At 34.0% G+C, this 23,021-nt stretch overlaps 1 long non-coding RNA gene across 1 annotated transcript in view; it reads right to left on the bottom strand.

Annotated features, from left to right (window-relative positions):
• LOC136825776 (uncharacterized) overlaps positions 1–23,021 on the bottom strand; it is a 478,081-nt gene that overhangs the window by 389,830 nt on the left and 65,230 nt on the right. Inside the window, exon 2 of the long non-coding RNA XR_010849454.1 lies at positions 18,071–18,137. This is a non-coding gene — a long non-coding RNA (uncharacterized lncRNA). The remainder of the gene's footprint in view (positions 1–18,070; positions 18,138–23,021) is intronic.

Genomic DNA, 23,021 nt, shown 5'->3' with positions numbered 1-23,021 from the left:
CAAACCGCATACAAGTATCCAGTGAACAGCGTTATTTACGCAGCAGGATTCTGTAACCCTTCATTAAATGAGAGGCGGATTCGGTCACAGCCAGAGCAAAGACTATGTTATGATTCTCATGCTTATTTATTTGCCACCGGGCGACGGCTAAACGCTACCAAGAGTGTTTAAACCGATCTCACACAAAGCATAAGTTATAAACTCGTACGTATATTTTCATAGACATACACACAAATATATATATATATATATATATATATATATATATATATATATATATATATAATATAATATATATATATATATATATATATATATATATATATATATATATATATATATATATATATATATATATATATATATATATATAGTAGTATGTACAAGATAATGGCAGAAATATTGCAACAACTCATTACCTAGCGTTTTTCTTTATTTTTCATTACAAACATCTTCAGCGTAAAGTAGCTTCTCTCCAGACATGTGTGTTGAAAATGCTCAAACACACTAGGTATTGATTCATTCAGTATTTCTTGTTGGCTGTTGTGGTACAGCACATTTAGTAATCTGATCCTTGCGATGGTATAGCGCATTTATAGATATATATATATATATATATATATATATATATATATATATATATATATATATATATATATATATATATATATATATATTCTAATATATATGTATGTATGTATGTATGTATGTATGTATGTATATATGTATACATAAAGTAAAGTATACCTTAGTTTTTTACCAGACCACTGAGCTGATTAACAGCTCTCTAGGAGCTAGCCCGAAGGATTAGACTTATTTTACGTGGCTAAAGACAATTGGTTACTTAGCAGCAGGACCTACAACTTATTGTGGAATCCGAACCACATTATGGCGAGAGAAATGAATTTCTATCACCAAATACATTCCTCTAACTCTTCATCAGCCGGCCGCGGGAAGTGAACTCCGGTCCATCGAGCGACAGTCTGAGCTCAACCAGTTCGGCTAACAAAGGGGCTATATGTATACATATGCATATGTATATATATGTATATATATGTACGTATGTATGTATATGTATACATATACATATGTATATGTATATATATATATATATATATATATATATATATATATATATATATATATATATATCTATATATATATATATATATATATATATATATATATATGAGCTTATCAACTGTTTATGTTTGCTTTAGTATCAGTGCTTACATGAACAGTTTAATTTATTAACAGAAACCACACAGCTGTATTTTAAAATGTTACTAAGTGAACGACGACTTACAAAAGTTAAGGCGAGCAGTTGTCACAACCTATTCTGTTTCTCAATTATTAATTTTTATCACATAAGTTGAACAGGTTCACATCAGAACGATCAGAGTACATCGGAAACCTCTTAACTCACCGGCAAGAAACGGCGTAATAAATCCTTAAATTGTGAAAATATATAATCAGAATTTCGTGCATCTGAATAAGGACAAAATGGAATTCATTTCTCCTTGTAGGTTTAAAAAAAAATGATCCTAGACAATTAAATATTAAACATGTTTTGTCAGCCAAGGCAGTATCTGTATGTTGCTTCAAGTACAGGGAGCACCAATATAAAACAACGTTCTTGTGCACAGCTTTTAAAGGGCTTACACTTTGTTAGATTTATTCAATGCATAAACACACATATATGAGTATGTATAAATCACGATAGACAGATACACACATACTATTTAGAATAAGCGATAAAATCTTATTCTACATATGAATTAGCGTTTCTTATAAATCTCCTATTATATATACGTCTCACTCTTGCTTAATTTCTTACCCAACTGCTTTATTTTTCACTTAGGTGGCACTATTTTGCCGCCATTCGTTATATTCTCCTGTATTATACACGTCAGTAATTCATTTCATCTCCTACAATCTCCCGCCATTCTACGAATTTTATTACAACGTAAAATATGCAGCTGTCATCTTCAGAGCGCTATCCTCTACTCATGCTTTCAATTATGTCATTTTAAATAAATTGAAAATGAGGCTGAGTCCCACGACGTTTCTCCGGGACATTTTATTCTCTTATTGCTGTTAATTAAAAGATTCTAATAATCATAAATCCATACATAGCCCAATTTATATGAAAAAATGAATATTCATTTCAAGATATAATAATACTAATGTCAAAAATTAATGTAATACTAACTCAGCGAAGTAATAATACCTAGAATATTAAAAGAGCAGAAGCAACAATAAAACAAGAACAGAAACAATAGTAGTAGTACTGAAACCTCGCCATCAACTGTATCAATAACCATAATTTAACATGACCTTGTTATTAATGCTTAGTATGAAAATACACAACGAAAGGTTAAAGAGGAGGAAGCACGATACACAATGTTACTTAAGCTCCTGGCCTTGAGTTTTAGACTAAGATTCTAGCGCACGCAAATGCAACGCTTGCCTGTAAAGCCTCGATATGCAACACCAGTTATCGCTTTAAAGTAGCATTATATATTACTCTGGTGTAGCATCATTTATGAATTTATTTGATGGTAATGCCCCATTAAACTAGCAAGGCAGGTGTACCATAAGTTTCTTGCTCAGGTTACCAGAATCCAAGCATCAAGAGTGCCATCACATGACCTGTAAAAACGGGCAATTGACTCTAACAGCTGGTAAGTCGAAGGCTTCCATAACAGATACCAACCTGCGGAGTATGCTGAAAGTAATGTGATTAAATCCTTCGTTTTTGACCCCTGACAATGTTATCCATGTAATTGCGCCTTAGGCCCTAGCAGTTATGTCAACTTTTATTAAGAGCTTTATTTAATATTTTAACTGTTTCCAGCAAAATTACTAAGTGCACATGAAATCTGGCTCACTTCATTCCCATCTAATAATCTGAGCAGTACATGCTATCGGTTAAAAAGCATTCTAATGTAATCTTGTCTCCGTGTATTTTACAGAAATTTGTACCTCAAATCTTTAACTAGTCAATGAACCCCCTCAATTGCAAATTGCATCTAGAGCCTTGATTGTTTGGAGCTACGTTCACCAATGGATTTACGTGTCTACAGAATATTTCAATAATGCCATCTAGCACATAAAAAGCTAATATTGTGACAACCTTTTCCAGCGGTTGTTGGTACAGTTTTGTTTACTGCTTTGATTCGTTAACGTAATTCTCTCATGTTAGTTCAACTAACTGTTTTATCTGACAACAGCATAATTTAGTTGGTTAGTAACGTTACCTAAATTATTCTATGCTTCGAGGATGTATTTAAGTTCATTCAAAAATATTTCTCTAAAAATGTAGGTTCAAGCAATTCTGCAAATGATGCAGACTGCAGTTTTCTAGAATCTCTCTCTCTCTCTCTCTCTCTCTCTCTCTCTCTCTCTCTCTCTCTCTCTCTCTCTCTCAAAAATTAAAGAAAAAATACTAGATGAAATTTATTGTCTGAATTATTTTTCTTCTATCATATTCACTCTCGCCGGATGATACAATCTCCCACTTCTTTATCCACCACAAAAAAATAATAATAAAAGAATGAAAGAAAAGAAATTGAGTGGTCATTTCTAGCTGCCGTTGTTATGCATTATACTTTCCTTCTGCGGCTTATTAGGTCTTATTTACCGTCTCTTGATACTCATCCTATCTGATGGGGACGACGCCAAAGTGCAAGAAACGTCAGGGTTAATCATCCCCGGCGCTTCTCCAAGGAAGTGGCCGTGTTATATCGCCATTACTTCAGAGGGAATAAAAATGATTTTTTTTCTTTCTACCGAGGCCGCCAGAAAACATATACGAAGGAATGCATGCGTAAACTCTACACACACACACACACACACACAGTCTCACACACATATATATATGACATATATGTATATATAATATGTATTTGTACATATATATATATATATATACATATAAGATACGCATTTCAAAGCTGCTATTTAGTATCATTTAAATCCTATATGTATCGTGATACAAAGAAGAGATATTTTATTATTTCAGACCCATGATATAGCCAGTTTTCACAGGATTTTCATATCTCTTTTTCCTTAACCATTCTGTGTATGATATTCCCTCTTATATCTACAAAGCGAAATGTGTTTGAAGAGCATCCTCCTCCTCCTTAATAGGACGCTTGAATTTCCTAGTCTATCAGGCAAGACAAAATGGGATTCCCTTCCCTTGCTCCTTTAGTTTCCTCCAGACAAGTATGAAGGCAGATTCGATGCCCATGACCCCTGGTGACCTCCTCCGCCATTTATGCTCCAGCGCTCAACAAGTAAGGAGGAGGATAAGGAGCAGGAAGACAAGAAGGAAAGGAAAGCAAAAGCTCTCATTCCTTCCAGTCCAGAATGGCTAAGTCTATGTCATGCTTAAATAAGCTAAAATGGATTATTTTGATCTCCCGAGGATCCCACCCACCTGGACGCGTCTCTCCAAGTGTTCTATGTGGGGTTCCTGGGCAATGCGTTCTTCACTCGATGTATAAAGGTAAGGAAAATGACAAGATGAGGATTACTGAGGAAAACAATTCATAATCACTGTATTGTTATCACCAGCATTAGCAACACCAGAATATCAGTCATCACCGCTGAAGAATAATCGGGTAATTCTTCTACCTCATCACGCGTCTTTTTCCTCATAGGAGAGGGTACCTCCAGAACTATAAATATTTAAAGACTTCTATGCTGATGATGTCTAGCATTTCTTTGTCGTTAATCATCCAGGTGCTAACCAAGACCTAAAGTTGCAAAGTATGTTAAATCGGTCATGGCTTGTCCAGTGAACATGTTACTGGTACTTTAGAGTAATAACAGCTGTGTGTGTGTGTGTGTGTGTGTGTGTGTGTGTGTGTGTGTGTGTGAGGTGTGTGTATGTGTGTGTGTGTATATATATATATATATATATATACCATATATATATATATATATATATATATCTATATATATATACACACATTTTCTACTAGTACCTTCTCAGTAACACGTTTATTTTCAAATTACATTTTCATGTCAAATGAATATCATAAGCCACATTTTCTCATATATATATATATATATATATATATATATATATATATATATATATATATATATATATGTATATATATATATATATATATATATATATATATATATATATATATATGAAAATGTGATATTGATATATAATTTGACATGAAATGTAATAAAAATAAACAAGTAGCGAACTAATGAAAAAAATACGCATCCGTATCTTGAACAATACTAATTCTTTACAAATCTAAATTATCTATTTCCACAACGAATTTCACATGGAAGCAGAAACAAAGAGAAAAAGAAATAGAAGAAAATGGCTTTCACCTCTGGTTAAAATCGCAATAGGATTTCTGTTCAACCAGAATTTATTGTATCGTCATTGTAATGTCATCATTTTACGACTGTTCTTCAGACATGACTTTTATTATTGCTCCGGAGATCTAGGCTACAGTCACCACCACTTTCTTGGCAATGTTCAACTCGATGAAATTGAGAACACCAGAGTCACACTGACCAATCACTTTATTTACTTTTGGAAATGGAACACTCTACCCTTCCCTACGTTTCCCGAGTCCTGTGTTCTAAATGTCATTAGGAGTTCGTGCATCCCTACCTAATGTCGAAGTCCGTAAGCTATTCTTCTCGCGGCCATCTAGAATTAATTTTAACTGAAGGTCGTTTCTTGAATACGTAATAAAATCAGTCGTTTTCAGTTCGGTATAAGAGACACACAGACGAAGAGGAGAGAGAGAGAGAGAGAGAGAGAGAGAGAGAGAGAGAGAGAGAGAGAGATACTAAGGGAGGGGGAATTCAAGGCTTAAATACCTTGCTTGAGGAAAAAACAAGAGACCCCTATTATTCTTACATCTAATTCCTTTGTTCTCCATCACAGCAACGAAACTTAATCAACTCTCAACCTATTTTGGTCATGTTGGTTTTATAAATTCACTAACTTGAATCCTTCTCTTAACGCTTTTATAGGCAAGTCTCTCTTTCCAGTCTGCTATTCAAATTTCGTAATCAAAAGCATCCAGCAATTTATAGTTTATGATTCATGGAACATTTTTCTTCTAAAGTAATAAATTCTCTGTTCTTTATTGTACTCTTTGTATATCCCAATACAGACTAGGTTTTAGGTTTCGATTGGTAATAATGATTTCCTTTGATTGCAAATGCCTTGCATGTAACCGATCTTGCAGTTGCAATTACATTTCCCTAATAAAAAGCTGTGATACTACACTAAGCCAGACACTTAAAATGATGGAATGGATGACACTCCCCTCTGCTATGTAAATTTGGAGTCAAGATCTTTACACGACTAAAATACACCAGAGGATAATTAAATCACATAAGATACTAACAGGTACTTATTCATTTATAAAAAGATAAGTATAATTTTTATATATACATATATATATATATATGTGTATGTATGTATGTATGTATGTATGTATGTATGTATGTATGTATGTATGTATGTATGTATATTCTGCTGTACCCGTTAAAAAATGACGGTAATGTAACAGGAGTCAAATCACCACGTCTCGAACCGAGGTACGTGGCACAAAAGAGTATATATATGGACCCACATGGCGTATTCGACATAAACACATCCACACACACACACACACATATATATATATGTGTGTGAGTGTGTGAGTGTGTGTGTGTGTGTGTGTGAATATGCAATGTGCGTCCATATATAGAATTTTGTGTTTGCGTATGTTTATCCATGTCACTCTACAAACAATATCGTAGGTTCATATGGAAAGAAATCTAAATTTATAATACTGCATAATCAGAAATACCACGTTTCCTGTGTGCTGTGAAATCCTCAAGTAGAAAAAAAGATTTGTTAAAAACATCACCAAAATGGCCCGATTTGGTCATTCAATGAGACAAGCCCCGACCCTATGATGAGCTTTTAGAATGGACTAAGTATCTATGGAACAGTGCGTGATTTTACCTCTGAATGAAAAGTTTCATCTAAGAAGATAATTACTATGGGATAGCTATGAATATACGGTGTTCTAAAAGCATAAAAAATAGTAGCAAGCAATCTTGGAGTATTGTTCATGTCCCCTATCCACCTCTGCTTTGCTTTCCTCCTCCCTAAGAATGTCTCGGTTGATGAAATGTTGACGGCAACACCATCATTTTTTATGGAAACAATAACTGTTTTTGAAAAGATAAATTTTTAGTATGCTGGTCACATGCAAGGTCACAAAAATTACTAACCTAAATTACTAACCTAGGTGTCACCTGAAAGGGCTTCATTAATGGAGCGTGCATGCCAAACAAAAACTCAAAAGTTATCGCCAATGTTATGTTAAAGTTGTGTATTAAATCTACAAGATTTGGAACTATAACTTAATCAGTTGCAAACACCTTGCAGAAAGATAGAAAATAAGTGCAAACCAATGGAGAGACAGGCGAACAATCAGTCTTCATGCACATTCTATGCATATTCTATGCATGACGATCTACCTTGAACAACGTTTGACCAAAACATCCTGAACAGGGTAGGATCAGTACTGTTGTCAAGTTAAGCGGACAGACATACTGACTGGTGCTATGTACAACGAACGGAAGGAAAAACTATTTTCCACTAGGACTTTCTCTGTACGGAACTAAACACACTACGACACACACATATATTAACATACGTTCAAAATAAAACAATGACATGATTAACTATCTGGGAAAGTCAATATATACATTCCCTAATCTCTATTCATCAACTATGGAATTAATTCAGCTTTGCAAAAAAATATTAATCTTTGCAAAAAAAAAATGGATGGTATACAGATTTCTAATTTATTGTGACCAAATGTTATATTCGTTTATTTTGCAAAGTTAGGGAATCAGAGGCATAGGTTTTTTCCGTCCTTCTATATTTCTACAGAACAGGACTTTAACTGTAACTGATTCCTGAAATTCTACTAGCTCTCTCCATCAAAAGTTTATATGAATGTTATAGTATTTTCTTCCAATGCAGTTCCTGTAAAGTCTTCCCAGAACAAAAATATAGAATTACTTACAATGCTTACATTCCAGCAAAAAGAACGAGTGACAACCTTCAAAATGTAAGGTGAACTAACACTAGATTCAGCAATAAGCGGCTATAACAATAAGATGTGTAAAGTCCTGTAAAATCTTGGATTCGAAGGCATGGTCCAGGTTGGCGCATATTCCAAATCTTTATAGAGTTACATATAAAAAGCAAATTACAGATTAGGTGCAAGGTACAAGAACGTTCAACCATCAGACTTATACTTTTGCCAGAGTCGAGTGTCATATCACAATGACTACTACACCTTGTACTGATAAGTTCTAGGTCTTTGCTACGCAAATGACATACTCTTATTCAAATGTCTGTTCACAAATATTTGGATTCGGAAATAATGGATTCACAATTTTTTGACAACTTTGGCATATAATATCATGAAAACATAGGATTGTCCTTTGCTTTCATTGTTTAAAACTCCCTGATATTCACACGTTTTGGGGATTCTTTTCTGACGACACCGTGCAAGGTGGTGTTCTTGAATTCACTGACGGAAACAACATTATACAACATAAAATATTCCTGCAGCAGTACACTTCTCGATACATAATTCTGATATGTTCTTAACATATATTCTGTTATTTTTAGTTTCTCGCCAAAATATCGATTAGTAGGCTACTGCATTATGATGTTTTTCTAATTGCAGGAGCTAAACTTCAAAAAATAATCATTTGAAACTATCCTGAAGAGTTACCCCAGTGTAAAATGCGTTATTATTTTCGAAACGATCCTCAGATTTCAGATTCTGGAATACCTTTCGGAAAGCCTATAGTAACATTCCTTCTAGCTAACCACTAAAAGTTCTTTAATTAATCAGAATTCAGGATATCTCCCTACCTAGATCATGCACTTGCATTACTTAATTTCCTATCACCTCTTCCTCTCTCTTTGTGCACTACCCGAATATTCTCTTTTTACATTTTATCTGTACCAAATGCTGCAGCACCACGAATTCTTTGGAAAGCACTGGAAATACTGTAGATTCACCCACAGAAAAATAGTAATTTTCATTGAAAACTCTCTCTCTCTCTTTCAATCTCTCTCTCTCTCTCTCTCTCTCTCTCTCTCTCTCTCTCATACACACACAACTAACATATACACAAACAAACGCAGGCGCATCTTATCTGATATACAAAAAACCTACCAGGTAGCGAAAATAGTCAGCCAATACCTGAGATGAGTAAATAAGAGGATATCCAGAGAGAAGCATCCTTCCAAGACCTTTTGGAGCTCAGATATTGTTATTGTGATTTAAATTCCATGAAATTTGGGCTGTCAAGTCATGCAATAGATGGTAGTACAGATTTATTTATATGAAACCAAAAATACCGTTTGCTCTGATGATTGGTTTCCATTTGTCAAGTTATCCTCTATCTTTGCAAACTCCTAATCACCGGATGATCAAATTAGATCAAATTTTCCTTATGGAGATTTTTATTTGAAAGCGTCGTAAGACTGAGGGCATTTTGTCTATTTACCATGGGTGAATGTTTCTTTGTCTCTATAATGGGCGTTTGTTAATTTCAGAAAGAAGCATTTGATTAATTATAAACGCTAATCTTAATCCATAAAACACTTACTACTGCAAATTTGATATAATAATTCTAATTACAAAAGCTTCTTGAAATTATTCAATTATATCATCATTCGCTAGTTAATGAAATCTATTTGATAACAATAATCAATAGAGAATCAATGAAACGAAAGTTTTTGGTCGGTTACCGTTAGTGAAGATAATTGTGAAATCTCTTACATACGATATTAAAAGGAATCCGGTTCTCGCTGTGATTATGCATCTTCCATTAATAAAAAGACAAAAAATGCACTTCTTATCGTAATGCATGTCTAGAAGTAAAGATACAATGTAGAATAATGTTTTCAGATTAATTCTTAATGAAAACATGTAAAAAAATGCGCCGAAGTTTCTTCGGCGCAATCGAGTTTTCTGTACAGCCGCTACAGCGTATAATCAATGCCACCGAAAATGGATCTATCTTTCGGTGGTCTCGGTATAATGCTGTATGAGCCGCGGCCCACGAAACTATAACCACGGGCCGGTGGTGGCATATCCTATATTGTTGCCAGAAGCTCGATTATAGCTAACTTTAACCCTAAATAAAATAAAAACTACTGAGGCTAGACGGCTGCAATTTGGTATGTTTCATGATTGGAGGGTGGATAATCAACATACCAGTTTGCAGCCCTCTAGCCTCAGTAGTTTTCAAGATCTGATGGCGGACAGGAAAAAGTACGGACAGAAAAAAGTGCGGACGGACAGGCAAAGCCGACACAAGTTTTCTTCTCAGAAAACTAATAATGATATAATCCCCGCACCCACTGCAGCAAAGAGAAATTAGGGGAAAGAAAATTTTGTAAAAGAATGCTGCCCTCTATAGTAATACCGAAATTTCGTTAATATCCCCTTGAAAAGGATTAAAAACCAAAATATTTGCAACGGCAAAAGTCCAACCGCCGCGCCACCTCAATCCCCCAGGAGAGAAGATTTAAAGAGGATGACCGGTGATGGTTTACAGATTAGCCAGCTTTTGCCGACTGTCCCGAGATGATTAATCATTTCGCCCAGGTAAACAAAATGATTTATTGGCATAATGATGCAACAGTGATTAATGCATAATGAATGATTAATAAGCGTGTGATTCATGTTGATCGACCATGAAATATTGAATGTCACTACTACAGCCGATGTGTGTGTGTGCATGAGAGAGAGAGAGAGAGAGAGAGAGAGAGAGAGAGAGAGAGAGAGATGGGGTGGGGGGGGAGGCAACCATAAACAAGAGATGATTTATTGAGTGTCACTACTGCATCGTATGGGTCATGTTGCCTCGGATGTTCCCAGAGAGTTAATATGTTACAGGCTGCTCTGCGAGTTCGAGCCCGTGCTGGCATAAGGGCAGCTTATTCCAACGACAATAACGAGAGTTAAACATCGAAAGCAATGCGATAAGAGAGTATATCGAATCTACTCTGAAGCTAATTACATTCTGCTGATTTATTCTTAATCGTATTGAGAATTATCTCTGCAAGGAATGAGACTGGATTACTATTATGGGGATCCACATAATGTAATCCTGATCGGATATTGCTTTTATCCTGCACAGATTTTGTCCTAAGTAAATAAAAACAAAGACAACAGAAATTCCATTAAATACGTACGTAATATCCACAATCTTCACATCTTGCTTGCATTTTTTTCTATGTTTTGCAGGGTATAAATTACAGGAGTTTTCAAAACAATGAAGAAAATTCGTTAATTTCACAAATATAAAAGTTTATTTGGATCCCAAACTGAAAAAGTAAATAAGTTTTTACGGAAATGGTTAATTTTGTTATATATAGTCCCGTAACCATAACAGCGAAGCGAACAATTTGTATTAGACAGACAATTTACGTGTGCTGTAATTATGCGTATATACGCATGAGCATATATAGCAAAACGGACATGAGACAAGCTCTCTAATGCTAACGCAAAATATATAAAAAAGGAAAGACCCTTAATTTCCTTATCGACAATCGTGTTAAATTCGAAACGCAGGGATCGCCTTCCCTCTCGCATACCAATTTCAAGCAGCAATAAAAATGACTCACGCATGAGTCAACTAAATCCGCAAAGGATGTCAGGTGTTTGCTTGAATAAGAAATGGCCTCCACCCATTGAGTTGTCTCATGAGCACTGGGGTTTAAGTAAAAAAAAAAAAAAAAGAAATGGAAATGGTCAATATATTATATGGGTATAGGTGGGCGCAACAGAAAGAAAGGAGAACTTTTTTTAGATAAGATGTTAATACCTTTGAGGGAAATGCATAGGACATGCAAAGCATAAAAAAATCGGCGACTTGCTAACTTATAGTAATGAAGGAGCTTGGATATAAAGGAAACGTGAGAGCTGGTCATGACAGGGGTTAATGGAACAGTTTATGGTGGGGCTCGATATTACTATACAGCTTCGGCGCAAATATGTGAAACGGTCGTGAGGTTGTATAATTCTCTCCTTTCATATAAAATGGTTCGTCCTTCTATCACCAGTTAGAGGATGAATATGATGACGAAAGTTGTGTATAGTTCTGAACCCATCCAGTCAAGGAGCAAAAGAAAGTTTGTTGAAAAATATTGCACCCCTATTTTTACTTGCACTAACGATAGTTTCTGGATATGAAGCACGAAGGAAAGCTGGGGCAATACTATACCAGGGAAACTCAACGTACTACTGTGGAGATATTTGGGGGATAAGCATGGCGATAATATGATTATTTTTCTTGCGAAAACCACCCTCTTTCATAGCAAATGGCTCTCTCAGGGAAAATGTATAGTACACATGTTTACAAACGCGTGTTTAGACGACACAGTTCATTTTCTTAAATATGGGTTCTCAACTGATTCCCAGGAGCTGTTCGTTCTCTAAAGGAATATATAAATTATTTTCGTCTTTTTCATAACTTGGCTGTTGCTTCAGACCTCATATTACTTGTTTCACTGAAATTTTACTTTTATCCTTCAGTTCGTCAAGTATATGTGCGTGTATTCTTCTTAAGCTTGAAACAGGATTACTAGAAAAGAGAATGTTAACGGCCTAAGTCAAACAGAACACGTAAATTGTCAGCATAACACAAACACAAATTGTACGCTTCACTATTATGATTACCGGAATATAATAATAAACAATCATTTTCGTAAAAACTTATCTACTTTTTCAGTTGGAGATCCAAAAAAACCTTTTATCTTTTAGAAATTAATGAATTTTCTTCATTGTTTTGAAAACTAATTTATACCCTGCAAAACACAGAGAAAAAGCAAAACGCGGAGACTGGATATTACGTACGTTTTTTTAACGGAATTTCTGTTGTTTATGTTTTTATTTACTTCGAACAATATCTGTCCAGGATGAATGCAATACCCGATAAGGATTACATTATGTGGATCCCCATAATAGTAATCCTGTCTCATTCCTTGGTGCGAGAGTGATAAGAAAGAAACGGAACAGACCCATCGGTAATTTTTACAACCTATTAAACTACAGTCTGACAAATATCGTGAGAATATGAACTCAAGAATAATCCTCGAACTCTACAATCGCTGCTTAATGGCGCGTCTTTCTTCGTCTTCGAGAGAAACCCGTTGACGTTACTGCTTCTTTAGTCTGTGGAAGTGAAATTAATTTGGGCTGGGGTTCACCTCTCCTCTCATCATATTGGTACATGCACTATATGTATGTATGTGTGTGTATATATATATATATAATATATATATATATATATATATATATATATATATATATATATATATATGTGTAATGTGTGTATGCATATATATATATATATATATATATATATATATATATATATATATATATATATATATATAATAATGTGTGTGTGTGTATATATATATACACACCCATATATATAATATATATATATATATATATATATATATATATATATATATATATATATATATATATATATATATATATATATATGTTTTATTTTATCACCGTGATTTATATACAATCATGAAGCTACAAATGTTGTTTAATATCAAATTAACGCTACTTCAGGTATATCCCCAATGGGGAATTATATATATCCCCAATGGGGAATTATCACCGACGGAGAATTTATAAGTGATAAATGGATCGGTACTGCCGGGTCTCGATCCCTCGATACAATTACCCTCAGACAACTCCAGTCGACGGTCTACCCACTGAGCCATCTCAGACCCGGCAGTACCGGTCCATTTATAACTTATATATTCCCCTTCGGTGATAAATCCTTCATCAGGATATTCCAAGTAACGTGGTTTGATATTAAACAACATTTGTAGCTTCATGATTATATATATATATATATATATATATATATATATATATATATATGTATATCTCTATCTCTCTATCTCTCTCTATATATATATCTCTATATATATATATATATATATATATATATATATATATATATATATATATATATATATATATATATATATATATATATATATATGTGTGTGTGTGTGTGTGTGTGTGTGTATATATACATAGAAATAATCAACACACCATCACGTGTGGAACAGAAATAATTTTCTGAATCATCAGGATCGAACCCAGGGTTTTCATTTGAAAGGCAAGGGTGCTGCCCACTAGACCATATAAGTCTAAAAGAAGTTGGAACCTGAGAGCAACTGCATCCAAGGAATTACCTGGGCAAGCTTACTGCTTGCATACCAGCGAGTTTTCCCCAACTTCCCGACTCAGCAATGACCAAATGGGAAAACTCGCTGGTATGCAAGCAGTTAGCTTGCCCAGGTAATTCCTTTGTGCAGTTGCTCTCAGGTTCCAACTTCTTTAGACTTGTATGGCCTAGTGGGCAGCGCCCTTGCCTTTCAATTGAAAGACCTGGGTTCGATCCTGATGTGAGTCAGAAATTTTTATATATATATATATATATATATATATATATATATATATATATATATATATATATATGTGTGTGTGTGTGTGTGTGTGTGTATACATGTAGAGTGTGTATATGTATATATATATATATATATATATATATATATATATATATATATATATATATATATATATATATATATATAATATATTAAACAGGAGCAAACATGGCGATGAAATATAATCTATTCCAACGGGTTTCGCATTCAGCTGAATGCATCCTGAGGGTTCTGTACAATAAATAATGAGCAATATGAATTACATTAATTTGTAAGTTCTCTAATAATCACTTATACTTAAATCAAAGTTAAAAATAAAAAATATACATATATATAAATAAAAGTCGACTAAAGATTTACATAAAATTACACAAGAAATTAAAAACACACATGTTGATTAAAAGTTCATGTTTGTGTATATATATATATATATATATATATATATATATATATATATATATATATATATATATATATATATATATATATATATATATATATATTTTCATGATGTTGCCTTGTAATACATATATCCTCCTATAATTTTGACATATTTACTTTTTTCATGTGTTATGTATAATGATAATGATCGCTAAAGTGTCATATTTAGTTTGGCATCAGATCTCAAAAGAACTAATGATTGAATAACTTGATAGCGCAATTTAGAATTGTTAATACAATTTTAATAGTAACGTAATTTGGAATGAATATCTTTCTTGATAAAAGCGTAGTATGTGAACACGTGTGTATCCACCAGGGCTTGTTTCATTTCAATGTCATCAGTTGAGATAAGAGGGAGCACTTTGTTTTGGGTTAGCGATGACAGCTTTTGAAAACAAATACCGATTCGTCCCATACGGGCTCAAGACGAGTGATTTCATGTTGTTACATGCATTGTTCGAGTCACGTACGCCACTTTGAGAGAAAGAATACATGTCTTGATCAATTATGTCATGTTTTGTAAGATTGCATTCAAAACGTTTTGCTGGGATGACGTCATTTTCCTTCTAGAAGCTTCTCTCCATTGTATCTCGCACCCAAAACGCTTTAATGACGTCACCTCCCTGCTTCTAGAACTTTTGCATCTCGTACCCAAAATGCTTTAATGACATCATGTAATTGTTTCGCGTATTACTGGAATCCTAAAATTTGTTTCATTCTGATTTCTGAGACCAGTCGATGTGGTTCCCTCTCTCTCTCTCTCTCGTTCTTAGAAAGAGATTCTTTTAACAGAGTGTTTTGTGGTCACATATTAACATTAACTTTTGAGATCTGAATTTAGCAAAGTTATTTAGTTCGTAACGGCGCCTGGTAAAAAGTGTGTATTGTGGTAACGCAGCTGCAGCAAGTGATTTACAGAGGTTTTCACAATTTTGTGTAAGGTAACGTGAATTTTTCTTATTAATACCATGGTATGATAAGTTAGGAAATTTTGAACAAGTGAAATCATTATTGATAAATCTTATGTGTATTTTTTGTGTGTTTTTCTATTTACAATCTCTTTGTATTTTCACATTTTTATGTTTGTGATGTAACATTTATTTACATAGCATTTTAAATATTTCTTGGTAATTTAACATTGCATACTTGATTTCATTTATTGAGAGTTTCTTTTCAAATCTTGAGTAATTCTTGATAGTTTAAATTTTGCTTGATTAATTTAAATTCCTGATAAAGTGTTTGTGAATTAGTTTTGTTTCATAATTTAATTCAAGAATTAATTGAGTGTTGTATTATTTTCAAGTAATAGTAAATTTTTCAGATTGTGAATTCTAATTAATTGTGAATTCTAGTTATAAACTTTGAATTTAAAAATAAATTTTTGTATTTAACATTTTTAGAAAAAGTGTTTCATTTACTGATCACCAGTGAATAGGATTGATTGTGTGTGCATAAGGCAAAGTGATAAACATGTTTTGTTCTTTTAGTTTTGCTAAAGTGAATTAAGACCAGGGAAACAGGTTTTTGATGGAGTGATGCCTTTTACTCTAGAAAGATTTCTAGTTTAATTTTTGATACCTCACACATATTCTGATAAGACTTAGTTTGATTTTTTCAAGTGATTGATACATAAGTTTTTTCTTAAAGGATCACTGTTACCTTTAGAGTACTCAGTCGTGATAATTAATGTTATGAGAGTTCAGGTATCTGGCTCTGAAGTGAGGTATAATTTTTAATCTTGAGATTAGTTGTGTAATAACCAGGTACTTGATACGCATCGTGACATTATATATATATATATATATATATATATATATATATATATATATATATATATATATATATATATATATATATATATATATATATATATATATATAATGTCAAGTCTGACATCTTTGTAATTGTCACCTTTATATTAAGCCTCCACCACCGCCATCTGTTGTTGGGTTTTGTCTCCAGACTTTAATTTTAGTCCTTGTTTTCCTAGCACCGCTAGTGAGTTATTGTAAAATTACTTATTTTTATTTTTGATCCTTGGGAAAAGTGACTTAACAGCTTTCCATGCTTCGGTAAGGGAGAGCTCCATAACCTTAGGTGGTGAATACTTGTTTCCTAATATAAAGTATTGTGATATTGTGCCACTCTTTATAGTGAGAAGTGAGTAATATACTTTTGATTGTACTTATGGTTGTATCTATCCTACGGTAACCATTGGAGGCATATAATAATTTTTCGATCACGAATGACAACTAAAAAAAGAAAGAGGTTAACATCAGGAAAAACGGAAATTCACTACAATATATATATATATAAACTGCAGCACATTAGCTTAGAATGAATAATCATTTTCAGTGTTCTCGGTGACAATGCACATGTTTATAAAAACCTTATTAGCGGGAAGAAATACTAGGAAATAATATCAACGAAGAGCAAGTCAGCATTAGGTCAAACACTGACAAAATCCTTTGAATATTTACATCACACAATGACCAGACAGAGACCCATACGGACACTAAAGGACTCAGGAGTAAGTAAGTGACTTGCATGAAAAAGCAATTTCAAACATACGATATGAAAATATACATCAGGAAACAGAATCTAGTGAATAAATGAGATCTGAATTAATTTTGCGATTTTGCTCTCTAAGCTAAAATTAAAACTCCAAAACTGGTCCTCAGAGCGTATTCTTCTTTGTAAAATCTATTACACCAGGAAATTGATTATACTGATTGTGGCATTCGCTGATTAATAGTACAGCTAAAATGATAAAATGTTACGAAAATATCCAGAGTTGAGGCTTAAAGTAGAAGGTTTGTGATGAAATATCAGGTTTACACTACACTATAAGGACTGTGATTACCAAAATGTAATCCATGAAGTAAAATAAGAATCTTTTCAATGGCTTTGTTTACTTTTTAGAATCATGCAGTCACGTGGCGCTTACAGATAGTGTTAAACATTAATAACAAGGATGGAAACGATGGTTCTATATTTCTAAGGTACAGTGCTAAAATCCTAAAATGCAAAGTCTCCAACAGGAATTGTACTTACCCTTCCAAAGAAACTGTTCATCACCACGCACGTAGCAAGGGCCCCAAGGCAGCATTGCCACGCCGATCTGAAAATCGAAATGATGTTAGTAACAGCTGTCTCCAAGGCGGTGCTCTGTTCGAAAACGGTTGGGTACTTTTGTCATCTTTGAAGATAATTGCTGAGAATTATGGAGGGTCGGCTGTGGTTACACCGCATTTATAGAGGTTATAGTACTTATTTCCAACCTATAATGGGAGGGAGGGGGGAACCTTACAAGTCTGCTGACAAATACGATAGAAAATATCTGGAATTCAGTCAATTCTTTAATACAATTCAAGTAATCGTTGGAAAAGCTACTTATGCAAAACATACATATCCGTCCGAACACATATTTTATAATTTTGGATATAACTAAGTGACGTTTAGTTATGCGTTGTGAAAATGAACAGAACAGAAAGGCATTTGCTGGAAATGAAGACCTCCTTGGGCAGTGTTAGCGAGAAATACGTCGTAAAAACCATACATCATATTTGACTCAAAATAAAAAAAAAAAACTTGCACAAAACCGAATGAGAATTAGGAAAAAATAGCAAATAACTAATATAAATAGATACAAGAACAAAAGTGTGAAAATACACAACTAAGTAAATGGCAAAAAATAAATAGTGTTCGGCAATCTTCATTATTATTACGGGCTCTGTTTGAAAATACGGGCATTGATACCAATACCGTTAGGAAGACCATGCCTCAGTTTCAGGATCTTAATTAGAGAACTGGGTTTCTGGGCAATGAGACAACGAGCCATCTCGACAGTATGAAGATGCTTATACCTTGAGCAGCGAGTAGAACGGACCCCTCTTGGAACGAAAGCACTAGAAGCGCAAGGGGAGGTTTTAGGATGAAATAAGGCTTATAGAAATTTAACATATATTCAGGCCGTTTTCAACATTTGTCTCATCTTTATTCCGACGTTTCGTAATATTACCTTTATTACATCTTCTGGGAATCTGTCAATAAACATCATAAAATTATAAAACAATCTTAAAAAAATTAAAAAAGCAGTAACAAGACTAAAATTTACAATTACAAAGATATATTTAAAAGCTGAGACCGCCGACCAACCTTCAGTTTAGAGAGTGGAAGACTGAATGGCACGAGAGAAAACAGAAGGAGACACGTCAACTAAGATACAGTTGGATCGAAAAGGTTTGGGTATTCAACTGGGGAACTAGCTGTTGAATGAGCAACGACTCTAGAATGGGTAGTTCATGAGGATTTTGCGTTTGCCCTATGATGCAAAAATCTAGAAAATGGCCTGTTTCCTTAGTCACCTGTGATTTGATGTCGTCCTTGGTCTTCACCTATCTGCACCTTGGTTGTGTGTGTGTATGTATATGTATATGTATATGTATATATATATATATATATATATATATATATATATATATATATATATATATATATATATAATATATATATATATATAAAATTAGCCACTTTGACGTTTTAACTTACCAATTTCCTTATACTTTTTGGATACGCTTTATAAATCGTTGTCCAAATTAGGGAAGGTGAAAGTGTCTTCATTTATTCCCGTCTTGGATAAAGGCTTGCAGTGATAAACATATCTAAAGAAAAAAGTGAGGGGAAGTCGAGGAGATAAAGGGTTGTTGTGGCTATTAAAAATACATACATACATATACATATATATATGTATATATATATATATGTGTGTATACTGCATATACATTATTTATATATATACATATATGTATAATAATATATATATATAGTATATATATATATATATATATATATATATATATATATATATATATATATATATATATATATATATATATATATATATATTGGTACGTGTGCATGTACACACTTTTATTATGGAAAAACACTACAAAAATAATGAAACCACACCAGTGATAAATAAAAACAGCAAATTAAAATCGTAAACATAAGAAAAAGCCACAGCCTGATTACCTAGACAGTAATTAACAAAAAGCTCTGTTATTGAGCGAAGGCTCATTCACAGTCCGTAACCTGAGATCCACCTGGTATCGAAGTGAGGTCACGTGGAAAGTCAACGCTAAACATCCAATGCAAACTCTCCATTGTTGTCTTCGAATTAGCAAAGCAATGCAACAGCACAACAGAGACAAAAGAAGATACCGGCAAAGAGCCGTCTTGCGGGCACTGGAAGGTGTGTCCCTCTAAACCTTTTTGTCTCATGGTAACTTATGGTACGGAATAATTAACGCAGCATTCACACTCAGGGACAAAGTTAATGCGTTAAGACAAAAGGAATTGCTTTTAAACATAGTTACAGAGAGAGGATGGGTGAGGGAGGGTAATAAAATAAGGAAATGCGTGGTAAATTGAGAGAGAGGGGTGTAGGGGATTGGGGATAAGAAGAAGAAGAAGAAGAGATGCGTGGTAAAATGCATTTGCACTTGTGTATTAGGGGTTTGCAGTGGGCGGGGGTGAAACGTGTTCCGGACCTTATAGAGCCCCGTGAGGAATGGACAAGTGATGTTTGTATCTCTCATCCTTCTTGCAACTTTTGGTCATCCCCCTACTTACTTATCCTTTAACTAAGAACCCTCTCCCTCCTTCCTCACTCCCGCGACTAATTGTACAAGGTCTCAACACTCGGGTCTTGAGCTTGGAAACTGTGTGCTCTACACGACCAAAACGGATCTGCTTCGTCACGTCGTGAAAAAAAATGACAAAACGGCAGCACCTTGATGTCTTCATCTTTTGATTCTGCTTTTCTGGTCACCGGTGACAGCTGAAGAGAAGGAGATATGCTACTGGAATTTTGATTTAATGTTTTCCCCCCTTCATTCTTCCAAGCACCTTAGTTAAAACATTCAGTATTCCTTCTTAGTCTACTTATTAGTCTACTTAAATTATTGAATAATTTCCCTTTAAAACTGCCATGCATTTGACGATTTCTTCAAAAAATGTGTAAATTTCAGCATTGACCTCTTTCATCGCCAAAAAGAAATTGATGACGGTTCTTGTCGAAGCACAGATTTGTTCTTCCAGCAATAACTTTCAGTAAAAGTGAAAACATTTCATTATGATACTCTGAGACAAACAGAATTTCTTTAACAGATTACACGACACAGATCAACTAACACTGTTAAGTAGTGTGAGTCAGAAGTATAGGACACTAACCTCGACTTAAGCATTTGAAAATTACCTAAGGAAAATCCAGAGGCACACTGAAGAATATAAGTTATTCGGGACACGTAACAGTCACTGAATATATCTCAGCACAAGAAGCTGGGAAGCAGAGGCACAAGGACTAAAAGAGTTTAACGGACAACTTCCAACACTAGTATCCAAAAAAATTTCCTCTCGCACGGTATTTCAGAGGAAATACAATTAAATAAATGCCATTCTCTTCCCACTAAATTGGAAGATGCTAAATGGAAGTGGATATTTCAAGTTGTTCCTATGGCATCTGGAATACTAAAAAAATTATACTAATTAAATTGTCTTTCATTTATTTATTTATACTTTTTACCGAGCGCTCCTCTTAATCTGTCTGAAGACTTTCCCGTCAAGTAAATTTTCAATGACTTAGTCTGAGAGCGAATATTATCCGACCGCATGCAAGATTCAAGAGGCTTCTTTACAAGTATAAAACAAGAAAAACAAAGCCATCAACTCGAAAGGGATAATGGAAGTAAGGAAAAGGGAATAAAACCTGGTCGCATAAGTAATACTGTGAACCTTCAAACCTTTCTTTTTTAACTGAAGGCATTTCTTTGCTCCCTCTTGAACTGAATATCTTTTAACTATACAGGAAATGTCCATAGCACTTAATTTTCGTAATATTTTGGGAAATATACAATCTACATTTAGTACTTTGCTAGTCCATCCAGTGGAGTCCATACATTCGTCATATAATATTAATAGACGTCACATGACAGCAACAAGGCTTTTGATATGAAAGAATAAGGATTATAAAATAACATTAACATACGACAGCAATTTGTATTGTATATTAGAATAATACATTCGTATGTAGTTGGGAATGAAAGTGCAAACTATTAAGCATACAGACCTGAGAGTGAGGTAATTGCTCTGAAACAAGAGTCTCATAAAATATATTTCAAATACTTTGAATACAAACTAAGGATATAGAATAGCTAAAACAGACATTCCTGCACCAGTGCCAACCAAAATTAAAAAATACATGCGTTCATCAGTGTTTGTTTGAATATGTCTCAATAAGCATGAACGGATTTTGACGAAATTCGATAGAATAATTCACGGGGTGACTTCACAAAAAAAAAAAAAAAAAAATTAATGTTTCCGCCAAGTTTCATCAAAATTCATTGTCTAATTTCCACAGTCGGCTAAAAGGTTGAGACAGACTGTACCAAAAACCTAACCTTCTTGGCGGAGGTATCTGAGGGAAATCAACGAAAGAATGAAAGAGAGAGAGAGTATTAAACAACAAAATAAACAAATCACTAAATGTTAAGGAATCGGGAAGAGATCTCTATTAGGGATGATCAAAAAGACGTAAAGACTACTTCGTAGGAAAAACAAACGAATGCAAGGACCCGGGAGAATGTCCTTCCGTAAAACAAACAAAGAAATAAAACCAAGGATAAACCTCGGTGTGCGTACGGGCATGTCCAGATGTCCAGGTTGAAGACGATAATGATCCAGATAGACTATTAAAGGCCGAGGACCGTTGAAGAGTGTTGAAAGCCTTGGCTTGTTTACACGAACTGCCTTGTACGGAACTGTCGTTGTACTTTTGAAAAACCAGGGCCACTGGTCACCCAAGTGACCCAGGGGAAATAAAGTATAAATAGATACCCTCTGGATACACAATCATCCAAGTTACAATGAAAATATAGATAAATACGAGGAGGATATCCCAGATGACCCAAAGGGTAAAAAAAATTAAAATGATGATACCAAAGGT

The sequence above is a fragment of the Macrobrachium rosenbergii genome, chromosome 3 (assembly GCF_040412425.1).
Source record: "Macrobrachium rosenbergii isolate ZJJX-2024 chromosome 3, ASM4041242v1, whole genome shotgun sequence".
Classification (NCBI taxonomy): domain Eukaryota; kingdom Metazoa; phylum Arthropoda; class Malacostraca; order Decapoda; family Palaemonidae; genus Macrobrachium; species Macrobrachium rosenbergii.
Note: the sequence above shows the minus strand (reverse complement) of the source record. Positions and strands in the feature narration are given on the sequence as shown.